This window comes from Apis dorsata, unplaced genomic scaffold (assembly GCF_000469605.1).
Source record: "Apis dorsata unplaced genomic scaffold, Apis dorsata 1.3 scaffold_309, whole genome shotgun sequence".
NCBI classification, from domain to species: Eukaryota; Metazoa; Arthropoda; class Insecta; order Hymenoptera; family Apidae; genus Apis; species Apis dorsata.
This window is the reverse complement of record NW_006263581.1, coordinates 793337-799028: the sequence shown is the minus strand read 5'-3', so window position 1 is coordinate 799028 and position 5692 is coordinate 793337.

Below are 5692 nucleotides of genomic sequence, written 5' to 3'. Positions count from 1 at the left end.
TCGTTCGTTCGTTCGTTCGCTCGCTCGCTCGCGCGCGCGTTTTCTTTGTAACGATACAAACGTTTCCGCGGGATCGGAATGCGTTGACCCTTTCGCGGTCTACAGGCTTTGCGGATAACTGGATGGGTTGGATAACGATTCACGAACGGGTCACGTGTATCAGACGTGGATCCGCTTCGCGGAAACGGCGACTTGGCCGTGCGTCGATGGTGTGCACGATGTCGTGACGATGAACAATGGTAATATTTTTTTATGGAAGAATCATTACGCAAGGCAATTTCATGGAAATTTTAATGACGAAGAGAGGCAGTTTGAAAATCTATATAACGTTTTACGACTTCGTACGTCCGCATATTCAATTAATCGAATTCAATAACTTGAATCGTACATCATACGTTAAAATCCTCTCAAAAGAACTTTATAATCTCTCTTTAAAAACCGCTTAATGTTCATTCCACCGGACCAAACTATCGAAACAATCGCTAAATTTTCTCTCGAGGCAAGAGTCAGCCCCCGTTATTGAAATCCACCGCGTTTCGCGAGTCACGTTTAAACCCCGTTTCACCGTGAAGCGTGATGGAAAAGCCGCTAGCTCGATACTCGATAATGGAACCGTAACGAGATTTTCATAAACAGATGCAAAACGGTGGCGGATATTTCCGTGGGAGGCGAGGATCGATAGAAAGCCGGTCGCCTTCCGTGGGATTTAAAGCCTGGTAATTGATTTCCTGGTGGGATTCCAGGGTGCACTGCGCCCTTTACCCTTTCGGCGGCCGGGTTCCAGCCTACGCGTGGCTGGGCGTGGCGGGGAATCGTTGCGGCTGAGAAAATCCCGCGGAAGATACCTCGTCGAAGGTCAAACGACGTCCATTCCGCTTGTCGGCACAGCGTGGAGGACAATTGCGTCTCAAAGCGCGCCACTGCCACCCGAACCAACACATCGAGCAATATTGATCAGCGGAGAACATGTATGCGCGCGTGTGTGTGTGTATACTCAACTTTGACATTTGCCCCAGCCCGGCGAAAATGTTGCACATCCTGTACACAACGTTTCGCTTTGCACGGAGATTTAAATCTTAATGATGGGGAGAGGGGAGAGGTGTGATTCTTGAAGAGGCATAAGACTACGATCCTTGGGGATTGCGTTTGAAGTTGAGGATGTCTTTTCTTTTTCTATTTTCGTGATGTAACAGTTTGCTCGTTTGACGAAGGAAACAATAATAAATTTTACAATTTTTATTCGAGGATTCATAAAATTAAGTAAGCGAGATAATCGTTGCAAACGTATGACAATTATTATATCATTTTAACATCGAATAACGTAGATATTTTTGGTATTATAGATCTAAAAACAAGTGACTGTTACATCATTTTTTCGCGATAAAAATCTGAAATTACGTGTTTCACGCTCGGCCAATAATATGGAATCTGTTTCAATGTAATAAACAGTACATTTTGTCGGGTATCGAGACTCGAAAGGCGGCCAAGTTCCATAGTCGTGAAACGAAATTGTATAACAGAGACGGAAGCGGTAACAATTTACCGGGATTTCTCGTTTGATCGAAGACAAGGGATTCTGCCTGTTTTCGGCGACAAAGTTCCCGAACGAAATAACCATTAAGCCGGCTGGGAGGGAGAGACGTCAGGGTCGTTTTGGGTCAAGGCTGCTACACCGTCACCCTCGAACGCCTTTGTCCACGATTCTCAAGGTGATTCTCGGCGTTCGATGAATCTGGTTGATTCCCAATTTCCGCCTATTGGCAACCGACGTCGAATCGGTTGTCTGTAATTCTATAATTAGGCTCGCCTGTTAATTAGGGAACAGAGAGCATCCCCATCGTGGCGAAAGTGGGCCGTTTACTTGCCGTGCTTTGGCTCCAAGTTTGCCTCCCCTCTGTTGATGAGTGAAGTTTCGTTGCTCAACCACGCTTCTCTGCTCCGTTTGATCGATCGACCGACATCGAGTGGATTCGGCCTCTGATTTAGCGGTTTTGTCGGTGGACCAAGATGCGATGAAAATCGAGAGTGCCGATACTTTGTCCAATTACAGAATGGAGTATTACATTTCGAGTATTCCAGTTTTCCGAAAATAAACATTTCTTATCTTTTCGCTATTTCGCTCTTCAATTTATTTATTATATCGTAAACAGATTTTTGAAAGAAAGTTTAGAAGATCGCTACGATTTTTTAAACCATTCTTTAATCTTTTTCGTGTTTCGCTGCATCTTCAAAAAAATTTATCCTATATCAATAGATATCGAACTTAACTTCTTTCCATTGATTTCACCATCAACCGATAGCGAGATGTATAGATAACCAAGACAAATTAGATCTTTAAATTGAATTTTCTCGTTAATCTCGATCGAATGATGCCATTCTTCGAAACTAAAAAAAAAAAGTTATCTTAGGGATCACTTTCGATCTTGAACCTTAAACCCATCTTTTTCGGTATAAATTAGATTTCAAAGCGAATCGACAAGATTTTCTCGCCAATCCAATTTTCCACGCGTCTCGAGTTCGTCAAGCTGTGGAAAGATCTTACGGTACCTCGTGTAACGTTAGTTATAAGCAGCGCGTGTCGCAGCTGCGTACGACATTTGCGTTACACCGACGTTCGCAAGAGAGAGAAAGAGAGAGAGAGAGCGTTGCCAATGAAACGTGCAATTTAATTGAAACACGCTCGGTTCATGTGCATACGATTAACGTATTGGTCGACGTGCGTGCCGCTCGCGAGCTGTTCGCGTGAGTAACGGAACGAGCCGGAATGGTGCGGTTAACGCGCGTGAAAATTCACCTTGTTACCTGTACATTGTTGATTGTTGATTGTATGCTAAACAGCCTTGTGATTTGACAGACTGTTTGTTACATTATTGCCAGAAGAAAAGAATTGTCGGTTTAAAAATATACGCGTTATTTTCTCGTGAATAGAGGAGAGTTGAACGAGGTGGAACTTGAGCGGAGTTGTCGCTTCAGAGTTGGTTAAAAATTTCGAATAAGGTTAGTTTGAATGAGTGTTTATTGAAATTCTCGAACAATATTTATTCGTAATTATTATATAGTTGATATAATTTTTCATATAAATTTGGCTACAGTTATTTGAACAATTATCGAAGTAACTTCAATTATTAAATTTTACCCATCGTTGCTTCAAGTTATATATACATAGTTGAGCTTTTTTTTTTTCTACGATGATCTTTGACTTTTGAAGTTATATTCAATGCGTTTTGAATTTTTTTTTTTTTTTTTTAGAATAATACATTCATCTTTTGTTTCTCTGACCTTTTGACTCGTGGCGGGTAATTTTATAATACTTTTCACCTTTCGACTCGACGACTTTTCCCCTTTTCGCCGTGAACTCGTTTAGGTAGTTTTTACTTTAAGCTTTCAAGGGTTTTAATCTCCACGGCATTAATAAAGGTTTGTAAAAAAGTTTTAGAAAAATGGTAATGAGAGTTATATATCTTTGAGGGGAGGGAGCAGATGGGATTAGATATTTCAATTAATAATTTCTGAAACAATTTCCCCCTCTTTTTTTATCTTTTCACGTGAAACATAATTATTATTACTCGAAAAATCATGAATTTTCTACATTGGAACCATCTTTCCTCGTTTACACATTAATTTAAAAGAGCACGATCTATGCACTGTGTGTTCAATCGTGTGATTATAATTATTACTTCAATATTCGTTTCCTTTTGGATTTCTTGAAGCTTCTAGAATACCAAAATGAGAATACCATTACCATGAAATATGTAACACATGTATATACATATTCATCAAGCCCTGATTAACACAAGCCTTCGAAAATTCCCTTGAAAATTCCTTCAAAACGAGAAAACCGCCGCGTAAGATGGATAATAAAACGATGAATCGGAAATTTCTCGGACGTCTGTCGAATATTAATCATCGGCGAGTAAACTGCTCACCACTGATCGATTTAATTCTCCGCCCGTAAAACGCTCGGCCAGACTCGGCTTTCCAACTTGACTCGTGCCCCCGAAATTTCCTCGGGGTTTCGATCGATCAATCGGAGGAGGAACGCTTGGAATCGTGGCGCAATTATTCGCGGGAAAAGCGCGACCTTGCGATAATGCATGGCCGCCTTCGCGTTGACCCATTTCGCCTTCGCTTTCCCCCCCAAAACGGGGAATTTACGCTGAATTACTCGCTCCAGGAATGACGAGGAACGGGGAGAAGAGGAAACTTCCTCCTCTCGCGAGAAACCTTGGTATTTTCAGCGTAATAACGATACCTTATCGATAATCCGAAAGATTATTAGAGGATATCGAATTTTAATAGCTTGGAGGAGGAATTTCGTTGGTCGATTTATTTGGAAATTTCGCGGATATGGATATAATTTGAAAACGACGGGAAAACATCGTAAAATATGGGTTAAAGTTAATGAGATGGAACGAGAATGAGGAAGATGGATGCCTCACGTTAGAATAATACCGTACGAGTTCTGGGAAATCAGAGATTCCTGTTAATAATCGCCTTCAGATTCCCCTTCGAAAACTTTCGAGTACGTATAACACGTGGGCTCGTCGTTGACAAAGATCTGAATTTCCTCTCAAATCGAATCGAATCGTTCTTTCGATTCTTTCATTCCCACGAAAATTGCTCGTAGTCGCAATTGCGTGAAAACTAAAAAGCTATCCGATCGGAGGGATGGAATAATCGAAAGCCTCTTATCTCGTTCAAACGATATTTCGCGATCATGTGAGATTGGCGTGCGAAACGTGGCCGCTGGTCGAGAGCATCCTGGCACACGATCCCAACAGGAAGATATAAGCTGGTCTCGAGCAGAGAGGATGCTTCCGGCATCCCATACCAGGGTGCTCGATTTCCTGACTTCCCCCCTTCCAAGTTAGGAGGGAATCCTAAAGCGGGGGCCACTCCTTTACGGGGCCACGATAAGCATCGAGAGAGAGAGAGAGAGAGAGTTTCGAAACTCGTGCTCTCGTCATGGCGACGAGTGCACATTCGAGTGCAATCGTATTGGAGTTCCACGATGCGACTCCTCCCCTCCTCCTCCCCAACCCTCGAATCGATAAAATTCATTCGAGATTATGCGGGACCGGTCACCAGATGGAAAATAAACGTACTCGTCCCAACCGAGTTTCGCATCCGAACTTTCGACTCTGCGCGAACTCGTCTTTCCTCGACTCTTCTGCGAGATCCATTTTTTCGATTCTGAGATAAATAAATACAATTTTCGCGAGACACGGAGATAAATTCGACACTTTTGTCCGTGAATATTTGAAAATTTGAAAAATTTTGTGTTTTTCCTAATCTTTTGCTGTAATGCGAATAACTACGAAACTAGGAAATTCGTTTCAAAGGTGTCGGCGTATATCGTTAAATTAGAAAAAAATTCGAGCAAGGAAGAAGCGTCATCGAGTGAAGAAAAAGGGTATACGATGACACGAGGGTTGTACAACGAGGCTAACGAGATATTTCATAACGGGAGGTTAGCATGGGCTCTATAGTCCTCGTGGCGACAATTAATCCCGGGGAGGGGGATTGGGGGTTGGGTTCGCGAGCACGAACAATTTACCTCGAAATTAATTTTACTCGTTCGACATCGACGCATCGTAGAAATTCGTCGCCTTTCTTTTTCCCTCCCCAAAATTCGAGATTGAAAACCAACTTTTTTTTTTATCTATCAAATCGAACACACGTTCCTCCCGCT